The sequence below is a fragment of the Pelophylax lessonae genome, assembly GCF_965119305.1.
Source record: "Pelophylax lessonae genome assembly, chromosome: 5".
NCBI lineage: Eukaryota > Metazoa > Chordata > Amphibia > Anura > Ranidae > Pelophylax > Pelophylax lessonae.
Genome location: NC_138772.1, coordinates 541,865,061 through 541,880,246, shown reverse-complemented (window position 1 = coordinate 541,880,246; position 15,186 = coordinate 541,865,061).

Here is a 15,186-nt window from a genome sequence, read left to right as displayed (position 1 = left end):
CCACGGAGCCGGCAGCCGCGATTGGCGCTGGGCACCCGCTATCACTCCCTGTGAAGAGAGAACGTTTTTCTCTCTGGAATCAATACAGAGCGCCTGTGTTCCTCCTATTTAGGATCACAGGTCTCTGTGTTGATTTCACAAGCCCACCCCCCCCCCCAGTTAGAAAACACCCCTTAGGCTCACATTTAACCCTTTGATCGCCCCTGGGTTAACCCCTTCCCTGCCAGTTTTACTATAACAGTAACAGTGCATATTATTAGCACTGATTACTGTAGTAATCTCACTGGTCCCCCCAAAAGTGTCAAAAATGTCAATTAGGTGTCCGATCTGTCCGCCGCAATGTTGCAGTCCCACTAAAGATTGCTGATCGCTACCATTACTACTTAAAAAAAAAAAAATATATATATATATAAATGACATAAATCTTTCCCCTAGTGTGTAGACACGATAACTTTTGCGCAAACCAATCAAAATACGCTTATTGTGATTTTTTTCCAAAAATATGTAGCAGAATACAATATGGCACAAAATGACGAAAAAATTAGATTTTACATTTTTTTTTTATTTGGAATGTTATATAGCAGAAAGTGAAAATATTGTTTTTTTCAGAGGTAATCAAATACCACCCAAAGAAAGCTCTATTTGTGGGGAAAAAAAAGGACATTCATTTTATTTAGGTTACAGCGTTGCACGGCCAGGCAATTGTCCGTTAAAGTAACGCAGTGCCGAATCGCAAAAAATAGCCTGGTTATTAAGGGGGAAAATCTTCCGGTCCAGAAGTGGTTAAAATATGAATTTCAGAAAGATATTCGTTTTTTTGTTTTTTTTCATATAATCCTAACTGTACATTTTCTATATGGAAATTTCTTTTGTGTCATTTCTGAGCTTAGACAGGATATAATATGGCTTTTCGGAGCTCTACAGCCAGACTTTTCTGCTCTAATAGGCAAAGAATACAAGAAATCAATTAAAAAAATCAAGTAATCCCTGAGAAATAGGTCTAGCAAGTCACAAAGTGAGCGGCGGCAACAGGAGCTGATATGTTACACACAATATTTAACATGCATGTACCAAACATGAAGAAATATCTGATGCAAGGTCCACTTTAAAGCTGAAGTTTTATCTTATTATACACTGCTCAAAAAAATGAAAGGACCACTTTGAAAACACATCAGATCTCAATGGGGAAAAATATCATGCTGGATATCTATACAGATATGGACTGGGTAATGTGTTAGGAACAAAAGGATGCCACATTGTTTGATGGAAAACGAAAATGATCACCCTACAGAGGGCTGAATCCAAAGACACCCCAAAAATCAAAGTGAAAAAATGATGCAGCAGGCTAGTCCATTTTGCTGAAATTTCATTGCAGGAACTCAGAATGATCCTCAGTAGTTTATATGGTCCCCACGTGCTTGTATGCATGCCTGGCAACATCGGGGGAAGCTCCTAATGAGACAACGGATGGTGTCCTGGGGTATTTCCTCCCAGATCTGGACCAGGGCATCACTGCACTCCTGAACAGACTGAGATGCAACCTGGCGGCATCGGATGGACCAACACATAATGTCCCAGAGGTGTTCTATTGGATTTAGATCAGGCGAGCATGGGGGCCGTTCATTGGTATCAATTCCCTTTTTCCTCCAGAAACTGGCTGCATACTCTTGCCACAGGCATTGTCGTGCACCAGGAGGAACCTAGGACCCACTGCTCCAGTGTAGGGTCTGACAATGGGTCCAAGTATTACCTACTATTATCTAATGGCAGTCAGGGTGCCATTATCTAGCCTGTAGAGGTCTGAGCGTCCATCCATGGATGTGCCTCCCGCGACCATCACTGACCCACCACCAAACCGGTCACGCTGAACTATGTTACAGGCAGCATAATGTTCTCCCCAGCTTCTCCAGACCCTTTCACGTCTGTCACATGGGTTCAGGGTGAATCTGCTCTCATCTGTGAAAAGCACAGGGTGCCAGTGGCGGACTTGCCAATTCTGGTGTTCTATGGCAAATGCCAATCAAGCGCCACAGTGCCGGGCAGTGAGCACAGGGCCCACTAGAGGACTTTGGGCCCTCAGGCCACCCTCATGAAGTCTGTTTCTGATTGTTTGGTCAGAGACATTCATACCAGTGGCCAGCTGGGGGTCATTTTGTAGTACCCCTAACTAAAGTTAATTCAAAGGGGTAAAGGGGGCTGAATACAAATGCATGCCACACTTTTCAGATATTTATTTGTAAAAAAAATTTGAAAAACCATTTATCATTTTCCTTCCACTTCACAATTATGTGTTACTTTGTGTTGGTCTATCACATAAAATCCCAATAAAAAAATATTTATGTTATTTGGTTGTAACATGACATAATGCTAAAAATTTCAAAGGGTGTGAATACTTTTTCAAGGCACTGTAGGTGTTTGTTTGTTTTTTTTTTTGTTTTGTTTTGTTTTTTTTCGGTATGGAGATCACTATAAAACTTTATAGGACAATTAAGGGATGTATCAGCACTCTGTGTGTTCCCTGGGATCTTCTATGTATGCCAGGCACACATCACACATGTAAATACAAGCCATGTTATTGTCTCATTAAGGCTCAGCTGCTCTATACTCCCTGGAGTCAGATTTGGAGGCAAATGGGGACACAAGGAAAAAAAATTAAAAAGCTGAGCTGATTATAAATCCATTCTCTGCTAATAAGCCGAGAAAATAGATGTGAATCAGTGATCTCTGCGAGACACGCAGATAAACGAATCATTGCAAATTAGACTGAACAGAGGATGGAACTGATATGGTATTGTATTTCACTGAATCTTCCCTATAGAGAGCCTTCGGCTTCCTCAGCTTCCTCCATTTAGATATAATCTAATTCATGTCACAATGAAACCAGCCGAAAGATCCGGAATTCAGATCCTCACTCACTTCCTTTGGTTACTGATAGTCCTCAGGGATAAATTTGAAGGGGGACTCCACCTCCCTAAGAAAGTTGATTCTGTAAGGTAGGACAGCAATATAATAAGGACATCAATATAATAAAGTGGATGATTATTGTGACATTGATTGCCTGCCTTCATTCTGTACATGCTTTGGAATTACCCTCAATGGCCAAATACTTAGTAAATACTATGATATGTCCAATACTTTTTTTTCAGTAGAAGGGAGAAAGGTTAAAACCCCTTTCAGATTTTTTTTTCTTGCCATTTTGGCCACAGAGAATACTAATTTTGCTCTTTGTCTTGGTCTTGCATCTAAGCATTGGGTCAGCTAGGTTGACTGAACCAGAGATGTATAGTAACTAAGTAGAACTACTTCACTACTGTACTTAAGTACCGAAAGGCGGTATCTGTACTTTCCTAGAGTAGAATTTTTTTCTCCTACTTCCACTTTTACTTCACTACATTTTTTTGATGATTTCAATACTTCTACTCCGATATTTTTTTTTTGTGCTGCATAGTTACTCGTTACTATTATAAAAATTACCACTGCCAGAACAGTAGATGGCAGGTTTCATGAAGTTCAAAAAAAATGTGTATAATGTCATGTGTAAATCAGCGCATACGGAAAAAAAAGCTACTGTATGTATAAATAAAATGGTCTACATATCTTCTGTTAAGGGGAAAGAGAACCTCCCCCAACCAAGGAGACTCACAAGCGTACATAGACCTTTTTTCTGGTAAGAGGCTGATTTTGCTTTTTTCACTGGAAGTTGAGAGCACAGGTTTTGCAGTTTTGTTTCACTGGAAGAGTCTATTTGGATATTATTTTGTCTTACCTTTATCCGCCGGGTAAGGGGGAAATCCACAAGGTGGTGGGAGTCTGCACCTATTATTTGGAATAGCCCCTGTTTGATTCCTGCACCTTTGAAAATATATTCATCTTGTTTTGTCACATATATATGGTATTATGGCATTATGGCCTTATATATATGGACTTTTTATTGACTTTGATTTCATACACTCTTCCTTTATTTCATTATTGGAATATATTGTTGTATATCACATTGGTTTATATATGATTTTGCGCACCAATAAGCGGTGGAGAAAAAAAAAACATGCAGGGAAGAGAAGGAGGGATGCTTTAAAGGGGGAAGGGAGGGACATCCTTGATCTGTTTTTGTTTACAAAAAGTTACAGCCAAAGGAATTGTGATTGTCCTTTAGGTTAATCATTTGAAATAATAAAAAACAATATGATGTTCAAACCTTTGACTTCTTTCTTTAATAACTACATAACACAGTACTTGTACTTTTACTTTCAGTACTTGAGTAGCAAAATTAAGAAAAAAAAATACTTGCAATACTTAAGTACAAAAAATGTTAATACTTTAGTACTTCTACTCAAGTCACTTTTTGACAGAGCACTTCCATTTCTACTCAAGTCACTTTTTGATCAAGCACTTGTACTTTTACTCAAGTATGGGTTTCGAGTACTTTATACAAGTGTGGACTGAACACATAGATAGTGTGCCCTTCATTTGATTCTTCATCTCTGGTTAGACTTTGTGTCTGCAGGTAAAGCAACCTGTAACATTATACACAGTTCCTTCTATAGGGGCATAATTACCAATCATGGGGCCACATTGCAAATGTGATGGGTAATATTTTACAAGAGCTGAGGATAGAGATGGCCAATCAAGGCAGCGTATCCCATGTTCAAAGTAGTCAAACATAGCTTGTCATCTTTGTTGGCTTGCTCTGCCACCTCTTCTCTAGACTTCTCCTTCCTCCTCTTTTCTAGACCCCCTTCCACCCCATCTTTAGACTTCTCCTTCCACCTCTTCTCTAGACTTCTCCTTCCACCTCTTCTCTAGACTTCTTCCACCTCTTCCACCTTTTCTCTAGACTTCTCCTTCCACCTCGTATCTAGACTTTTCCTTCTACCTCTTCCCTAGACGTCTCTTTCCACCTCTTATCTAGACTTTTCCTCTTTCTTCTTTCCTAGACGTCTCCTCCCACCTCTTCTCTAGACTTCTCCTTCTACCTCTTCCCTAGACATCTCCTTCCACCTCTTCTCTAGACTTCTCCTTCCACCCCATCTTTAGACTTCTCCTTCCACCTCTTTTCTAGACTTCTCCTTCCACCTCTTCCATCTTTTCTCTAGACTTCTCCTTCTACCTCTTCCCTAGATGTCTCCTTCCATCGCTTCTCTTGACTTCTCCTTCTACCTCTTCTCTAGGTCTTCTCCTTCTACCTCTTCCCTAGACGTCTCTTTCCACCTCTTCTCTAGACGTCTCCTTCCACCTCTTCTTCCTCCTCTTCTCTAGGTCTTCTCCTTCTACCTCTTCCCTAGACTTCTCCTTCCACCTCTTCTCTAGACTTCTCCTTCCACCTCTTCTCTTATTCCACCTCTTCTCTAGACTTCTCCTTCCACCTCTTCTCTTCTTCCACCTCTTCTCTAGACTTCTCCTTTCACCTCTTTTCTAGACTTGTTTAACTGAATAATCTTTTATCTGTTAAACTAACTTCTGGTGGGAACTGCTTATGTCCATTGTCAAGCCTGTATTTCTGTACTCTTTGGGTCACCTTCCAGTCTTGCTTGTTATTCTATGTACTTTGTATATCATAACTTTCTACACATTTTATTGCACATTGTGATTTGTAGGTGTTCCTTGTAATATCTCTGAACATTTCCGATCTATATGAGGAATGGAATTTGTTTAGCTGCTATTTTGCATGCTTTTTCTAATTGTCTATTTTTGTATTCTGTAAACCAAAGGAAAAATGTAATCAATATTATGTGATTAAAAAAGAAGACAAATGAGCACCAAATCACGAAGTGGTGATGCAGACTGCTTCATTCTAGTCATCCTTTGATTAATCCAGTTTTAACATCTTTAACACCGCCTGCCGCACATTTACTGCAGCATGCTGGCTCTTCTGCGCGAACCAACGTAGCCCTATGTTAGTTGCGCGCGTGGTGCTGGGGGGGGGCGCGCGCGCGCCGGCGGCAGTGCGCTCCTGCCCCCGCTAGGCAGCGGAGAAGCTGATTCACAAGGCCAGCGGCCGCGATTGACGCGCGGCACCCACGATCGCTCCCAGCTGAGAGAGAAGGACTGTCAGCTGTTGTAAACACAGCTGTCCGTTCTTCTCTCTGAATTGATCACAGAGCGTCCTATATAGGATAACAGGTCTCTGTGGTCATTTCACAAGCCCATCCCCCATACAGTTAGAAAATACTCCCCTAGGCTCACACTTAACCCTTTGATCACCCCTAGGTTAACCCCTTCCCTGCCAGTGTCATTATTACAGTAACATCGCATATTTTTAGCACTGATTACTGTAATAATGTCACTAGTCCCCCCAAAAGTGTCAAAAAAGTTAGTTAGGGGTCCGAACTGTCCACCGCCGCAAAGTCACAGTCCTGCTAAAAATTGCTGATCGCCACCATTACTAGTAAAAAAAATAAAATAAAAAGGTCATAAATCTTTCCCGTAGTTTGTAGATGGGATAAATTTTGCGCAAACCAATCAAAGTACGCTTATTGCGATTTTTTTTTTTCTACCAAAAGTATGTAGCAGAATACAAATGGGCCTAAAAGGATGAAAAATTTTGATTTTTACGTTTTCTTTTGGGAATGTTATATAGCAGAATGTGAAAAATATTGTTTTTTTTTATTTTTTCAGAAATGTCGCTATTTTTTTGTTTATAGCACAAAAAAGAAAAATCACACAGGTGATCAAATACCACCAAAAGAAAGCTCTATTTGTGGGGAAAAAATTACATCAATTTTATTTGGGTACAGTGTCGCACAACCGTGCAATTTTCCGTTAAAGTAACGCAGTGCTGAATCGCAAAAAAATGACCTGGCCATTAAGGGGGCGAATCCTTCCGGTCCAGAAGTGGTCAAATAAGAGGTCCATGTACCATTTCTGATAATATTTTCACTTATTTTTCTTTCTAAGGCTCACTTTTTAGTTTATGTAAATGATTTTAGAGACATAGATTACTACTCATTAGTAAAGTTCCCTGAATCCCTTGCATTCCCCCTGTGGTCTCTCATCTCCAGCTCACAGCATGATCTTAAATATATGATTCATCTGATAATTGTAAGCATTTTACAAAAAATGTCTGGATGTAGTGCAGGCTTGTTAATTTCATGTGATCTATCTATATATATACCGCACTTTTTGTCTTTTTATCCAGTGTTACAGATTTCACCTTTATACAACTTCTGACACAGCTGCCAACAGATCACGGTAAAGGGCCAATCACAGCGAGTGTCCAATCACAGCTGATCGCATGCTGGGAACTGGCAAGGCTGTCAGCACACTGTTCACACTGATTATCAGTTCCGACTCATCAGTGAACACCAGTGCACATTAGTGCAGCCTCGTCAGAGCCCATTAGTGCAGCCCCATCAGTGCCCATCAGTGCAGCCTCATTAGAAAACATCAGTGAAGAAGAAAAATCACTTGTTTGCAAAATGTTATAACAAAAACTAAGTAAAACAATTTTTTCTCTTTTTGTTTGTTTAGCTGTTTAGCTATCTGTTTAAAAAAAATTATAAACATTTTGTTCAGGTACAGTGTTAGGCCCCGTTCACATAGGGGCGATCCGACTTAGAGGGGCGACCTCCGAGGTCGCAGTGCGAGCAGCGCGCCGCGACCTAGGAGCGGCCGCCACGGACTTCATAACATTGAAGTCTATGGCGGTCGCCTCCGGGTCGCCCCAAAGAAGCTCCGGACCCTTTTTCTAAGTCGGAGCGACTTGTGTCGCTCCTATTAGAACGGGTCCGCAGCTTCCCTATGGAAGGCGACCTACGGCGACCTGTGAGGCGACCAGGTGGCCTCACAGGTCGCCTTAGTGTGAACGGGAGCTTACTCTTCTGCTTTTTTTTATCCCAAAAACACAGATCGGATCGGAAATGCCTTCACTGGGAGACTGGGCCATTGAGGTGGACAAGATTGGAGACTTGGAACGTCTGTTGGCGCAGGAGAATGGGAAAATGGACCAATTCTCCACCACATGGTCATCTTGGTTCGTGTTCCAATTTTCAGCAGACTTCGTTCACTGGGCCAAGGGCGCAACAGATACTGGTACCCCTGTGCCATGATGGAGTGCATACAACCTTCACAACACTTTCCCCCTCTCCCTCTTTCTTTATTCCCTCTTCTGTCTCATTTATATTCTTCCCCTTATATTTCTGCCTTGAATTTTTCTGAGCTACCTTTACACCAAATGATGGCAAAATTCCATTGATACAACACCTCTAATGACCTTAACAGATCATATCCTACTGTAAGAAGGAGGTCATTGACGTAACTCGCGATATCCTTTCCGATATAATGGGTCCATTTGGTTTTTGGGGGCCTATGAGATCTATTTCATGTATTTCAATGCGGAAACCTTTGGTGGTATTATTCTTTTACGTCCGAAAATCAGATTGTGAAAATGCCATAATGTTGTAACTATGCTAATTTTCTTATGATCCTTATCTTTGTACCATATTGTATAACTTGATAGATGTAGCACCCTCCTAGGTAGGTAGGTGCTAGGTTAATGCATCTAATGCTCCTTCTGCTTATCAGGGGAGCCCGATCTGTTGGGTTGCATGTTGCATTTCTCCAGGTGTTATTCATTGGGTCTGAGGGAATGTCCCCACTGCATCCAATGAGGGAGCTTGTTGGACAGTGGAGGAAACCCAGCCAGTGACACACTAGCTTTTATGGCAGTCCCAGTGGGAGGGCACCACCGCAGTGCATCCTGGGATTGGCCATAAATACTGAGGGGACATGTGACAGGGCGTCTTTGACGGGAAGCATAGTCCCAGGAGGAGGCTGACGGCTGTCTCTCCTCCTGCTGAGTGTGAGGAAGGTGGTCTTAGGCAGTCGGCCTAGTGAACCAGGTGTGGAGCTGAGCTGCAGAGGATCCAGGTACTGTAGCTGACAGTGGAGCTGCTGGCAGAGTCTCTCGGGAAAAACAGTGTCCGTGAATATCAGGTGATTTGCCTAAGGGTCTGCCGAGGAAGGGGGGCCACTCCAATGAAGTCAGGGGATCAAGGAGCTAGCTCACACAGAGATAATTACAGTAAAGGTGGTGGAGTTTAGAACCCTGAAGAATAGGGACAAAGGGGGTGCCTAGTAGGGCCCTCAAGAGCTACTTAAAGAGTAACACAAGTTCAGTAAATTCTTCTGCGCTGCTAGTGACAAGGTGAAGCAGCGGCCTTGCCGCACGTAGCTAAATCTAGACATCCCAGCAAATTGTACATAGTTCATTTAAGTTGGAGTATCCCACTCATCCCTTCCCCTATCCAAGTTTTCAATAAAACAACAAAAACCAAAACTCCTAGACTGTTTCCTGACTGAGCCAAGCACTTTAAAATGGCTAAACAGTCCTGTTGTTGCTATGGGTAACCCACGTGAACCTGTCACCAGCAGCTCCCATGGGAGTAGTGCTACATATATAACTTTTTATATTGTTGTACATTCTTTTTCTATTCATCTTTTAATAAAATAAGATTGAACAAAAAAAGAACAGATCGGTGTGAAAGAACATTTTTTTGTTTTTGTTAATATATGTTTGTCTTATTTACTGACACCTAAAAATGCCCAACAAAAATTCTGATGGGCCCCTGGCAGGCCTCCCTACTGTCATTGATGGCAACATAAAGTCTAAATCAAGGACAGGTAGCAGGAGAGCTGTCATTATAGTCAGTACACTATTAGAGATCAGTGATGTGAATAGAATTTGCCAGAGAAGTGCAGCAGTGCAGAAAAATGTAATTTTAGTCTAATTCTCCAGCTAACTGCTCTGTCCCCAATAGCTCAACAGTCTTTTTCAGCATCTCAGATCTCAGCGTTTATTTTTAAGTCCTCCCACCCCATCTGTAAGAGGTGGTAGATGTTCCTAAGCAGGCTATGTTTGCAAGACTGCCCTAGGTAACACCTATAAGTGATGCTCAGCCTCCATGATTATAAGTAGGGATCGATCGATTATCGGCAAAGCCGATATATGGGGGGCCAATCTGCACTTTCCCCGATATATCGGAATTGACCCCTGAGGTTACAGATATTGCCGATATTTCGGGAAAGTGCTTGTACCGGAGTGATGCCTGCAGCTAGAGGCATCACCCCGATACCGGCGTCCATAGCCGACGGTCGGCTGTCTTGTAATGACAACCGGTGCGGCTGAGAAGCCGCTCGGCTGTCATTACAAGGAGTGGGAGGGGACGCCCCTCCCGCCGCCTTCCGCGGCTCGCCCAGGTCTCCTGTCCCACCGGGAGACCCGGGCAACCAGCCTGCACGGCCGCCGAAGACCCGGTCAAAGCCGCATTCGGCTCTGGTTGGGTCTCCATGCAAAAACATGGAAGTGATGTCATGATTCCGGGTACTCGGCACCAAATAAAAAAAAAATAACAACATTCAAAACAGAATGCTTTTAAGTGCAGAGGAGGGGTTTGGGGTCTTTTAGACCCCCAGATCCCTCCACAAGAGCACCGGTCATGTGTAAAATTAAAAAAATATATATATATTTTTAAATGTAAAAATTATCGGCCGATACCGATATTCAATGGCCAAAATATCGGTATCGCCAACGAAAGTCCAGTATCGATCGATCACTAATTATAAACACTGAAATCCAGCAAATGAAAGGAGCGGGTCAGAGATAGTCAGGCTGGGGACGAAAGGGCTACCCTCCCGTCAGGAAATGAGGTGGGCTCTTACTTACTGCAGCTTCAAATGCACATTGTGAGAAGCTCACAGCGTGCAGTGAAAGTAATTTCAGTATAGGAGAGGAGTCTGTCTGTACAACTGTGCAAGGCTAAAAGGAAAGATGGAGCTGTAAATAACTAATTATGAACCTTCTTTGAGCAGCAAAATACGTCAAAGCATTATCACAATGACCCACAGTAAGTGAGTTTGATTTCTAATATACCACAACCTGACAAAGTATAGGAAGGCATATTAGAGACTAAGAAAAATCATGGACTTTATAGGCACATATACATAAAATTATCAATTTTATTCATCTGCATTAAAAATGCAGGTGCTCTGAGGGAGACAGGTGTCCAATGGACCAATGGTAAAGCCCTAATGGTCCAAGCTGTCCAATAAAAATGCTGCAGTGAAGGCTCTCCTCTCACTGCAGTGTCATAAAAGGGGGCGTGTGTCTAAAAGACAAATGCTCCCTTTCAGCCCAGCCCTCTTACCTACAAGGAAAAAATATGGGTTTATGGGTATAAGGTTTACCCATAATCCCATGTTTTTCTCACACAGTTAAGAGGGAGAATCTGCTGCTGCTGAAAAGGTACTTTTTTAATCAAGCAAAATAATATTTTAACCACTTCTGGACCGGAAGGATTTGCCCCCTTAATGACCAGGCCATTTTTTGCGATTCAGCACTGCGTTATTTTAACGGAAAATTGTGCGATCGTTCGTTCAACACTGTACCTAAATAAAATTGATGTCCTTTTTTTCCCACAAATAGAGCTTTCTTTTGGTGGTATTTGATCACCTGTGTGATTTTTTATTTTTTGCGCTATAAACAAAAAAAGAGCAACAATTCTGAAAAATAAAAAAACATTGTTCACTTTCTGCTATATAACATTCCCCAAAAAAAATGTAAAAATCAAAATTTTTGATCCTTTTGGGCCAATTTGTATTCTGCTACAAATTTTTGGTAAAAAAAAATTGCAATAAGCGTATTTTAATTGCTTTGTGCAAAAGTTATGGCGTCTATAAACTAGGGGAAAGATTTGTAATTTTTATTTATTTTATTTTTTTTACTAGCAATGGCGGCGATTAGTCATTTTTAGCGGGACTGTGACATTGTGGAGGACAAATCGGACCCCTAACTAACATTTTTGAACCTTTGGGGGGGGGGGACCAGTGACATTACTACAGTAATCAGTGCTAAAAATATGCAGTGTTACTGTAATAATGACATTGGCAGGGAAGGGGTTAACACAGTGGTGATCAAAGGGTTAATTGTGAGCCTATGGGGTGTTTTCTAACTGTGAGGGGGATGGGCTTGTGATATGACCACAGAGACCTGTGATCCTATATAGAAGGATCAGAGGTGCTCTGTGATCATTTCAGAGAGAAGAACGGTCAGCTGTGTTTACAACAGCTGACCATCCTTCTCTTTCAGCAGGGAGTGATTGCAGGTGCCCGGCGGCAATCATGGTCACCATCCCTGTGGATCAGCATCCCTACTGCCTAGAAGGCGCGCGCTCGCCCCCCTACACCACGCACGCAACCGACGTCGGTTCACGCAGGAGAGGCAGCCTGCAGCTGTGGTCAGGAACCAGTTAATATGTTATATGTTACTTATAACCAGGGCTTTTTCAGCTGGAACTTAGTGGAAATCAATTCCACTACTTCTCGCTCAGACACTCTGCTCCCTGCTCACCACTATCACTGGTAAACACAGAAGTCCGGCTTCTGTGTTTACCAGTGATAGCTCGTCTCCCAGCGGCTCCCACTTATCTGATCTCTTTAACGGCTCCCACTGAGTGCAGAATGGGGACAAGGGAGATGCAGGTGCCCAGGGTGCAGTGCAGATGCCAAGACCCCCACTGGATGATCTCCCTGCAATTGAGGAGTAGCCATCTACAGTGTGCCGGGGGGAGATACTAAAGCCGACTGGATGGTTCAGCTTAATACAGCAACAAAAGTAAGACATGTGGAAGATGGTGGAGCTTTTAAGGAGGAGGGGAGAAGATGGGGCAGTGGCAGGGAGGGCATGCAGTGGTCAGAGCTGAAGAGTGGTGAAAGTGAGATGTGGATTGGTGATGCAGAGGTAAGCTGCTGTGGAAAAAGGCTAAACTCTGCACACTGTGGGTAGAGCACCTCTAAAGTCTGCCCTCTGTATGCAACACACCCCCAAACTCTGCACATAGCGCACCCCTGAACTCTGAGAGGACCCCCCCAGTAACTCTGCACTCTGTGAGGATTCCCCCCCCATAACTCTGCACTCTGCGAGGAACCTCCCCTCAGAACCCTGCACTCTGTAAGGAACACCCCCCCCTCGGAACTCTGCGCTCTGTGTGGAACCCCCCTCAGAACTCTGCACTCTGTGAGGAACACCATCCCCCCTCAGAACTCTGCACTCTGTGAGGACCCCCCCCCGTCTGAACTTTGCACTCTGTGAGGAGCCCCCCCCCCTCTGCACTTTGTATTCCTGGTATTTACTGTGCATGCCTGGTATTTAAAACCCCTTTAATACCCTCCCACTGTAAGTGAAATTTGACCACACCCACTAATTGATACAGTTTGGAGGGTGTGTGTGTGTAGGGGGGGGTCATGGTTGAGTTCCTGCACCCCCCTCCGAGCACTCCCCCCCCCCCTCGGAACTCTGCACTCTGTGAGGAACAGTGTGTATTACAGACATTTAGACTCGGTTCACACTACGGCGATCCGACTTAGGGGCCGACCTGTGAAGTCGCGTGCACCGCGACTTGGCACGACTTGCACGGACTTAATGTCTATGCAAGTCGCTCCAGGTCGCCCCGAAGTAGTACAGGACCCTTTTTCTAAGTTGGAGCGACTTGTGTCGCTCCTATTAGAACCGTTCCTGTACTACACTATGGGACGCGATGGTGCATGACTTGTCAGGCTGACCAAGTCGCGTGGCAAGTCGTACCAGTGTGAATGGAGATATATTCTGAAGTCATAAGTGCTATTGCTAATCTTGTAAACGTTAACTATTTTTCGATAAAAGTAGTTGGTGGCAGTAAAGATGTGACGGAACCACTTTAGCACCCCACTTGGGTGCTTCCTTCCGCTAAACAGTGCCTGACCTCCAAAACCATTCCAAACAGACCGAGAGCTAATATCAGCCCTTTTTACCCTAAACATCGTACACAGACTAGATGTTGGGATAGAACCAAAGGAATAACTGTTTATTGAAACTCAGACACATACTATATACCCATGGCTGGCCCAAAACATCGTGCTGCCTGGGTCCAAGAATGAAATGCTGCCCCCCCCCAAAAAAAAAAAAAAAATATCACGCCCACCAAAAGGCCCCCACATCCATTATTTTATATCATGATAATTGAAACTATTTAAAATGTATCAGGAAGTCAGATTTACATGCAACAGCTCCTTGTCTATGGGCAAAATCATATGACATACCATTATGTTCAATTCCTAACCACAAACTCCAGTATTATTTTGTTTGTCTGAATGTCTGACGTGATTGTGCACACCACAATCACGTGAGGGACGTTCCCCAGAGGAGACGCTCCTCCGCCTCCTTAAACTCATCAGATTGCACTACGGGCGGCAGTATGAGATGGGAAAATGTAACGCCCTGCAAACTGATGACACACAAAACTGCTGGAAAAAAAATCTTGGGCATCAATTTGCTGCCCCTCTCAAAGTTCCCCCTGGGTCCAATGGACCAAGTGGGACCCATGGTAGGGCCGGCCCTGTATATACCGCACAGAAGGACACTCCCCTCTTGAGGATATTAGCATGACAATGCAACCTATAAGCAGGTATATAATTAATGTAGCCAAACAACAGCCAATATATACTATAAACATTAAGCTAATTAAACAGCTAGCCACCTAGGTGACTTAGTGCCCACCCAGACAATGTTGTAATTAATCAGAGATCCCACTCCAGGTCAGACTGCCCGGCACCGAGCTCACAAAGTACATTACACATTATCATAAGTATAAACACATAACATCTCACAATAGTTTCATGACAAGGTAAACTGGTCACAAGATTAATATAATCTACAAGAGATGATCAGACGGACAGAAACAATAGAACAATGGAAATGCACACTGAGGAGGCATATAATGGGGAAATGATACAATGGGACAAAGACACATAACACCTTAAACAGATTTTAGCAGGAGACCCCAAGAATCACGAACATCTGCTCTGAGTATCACAATCTAAAGAATCATTACTGGTAATAGGGTATCTAGGCCCTAAGTATGGACCCCAGACCTATATTCCCAGAGTCTGTGTGTTTTGGGGAGACATGGACTTGAATCAGAAACAAGACCACTCCAAGGGTCCCCCAGGCATACACCTCCCAAAGAGTAGCATTCCCTTAAAAGCCAGGGGCCATAGTCAGTGGGTAGGAGGCTGCCCTGAAGTCTCCTCCAAAACCCCTGTTGGGTCTGTCACAAAAGAGTTAATTGCTTATTTAACCACTTGCCGTCTGCTCACTAGAGCTCTACTGCGGCAAAGTGGTTCGTTATCGTCTGGCGACGTAGACCTACGTCGCCA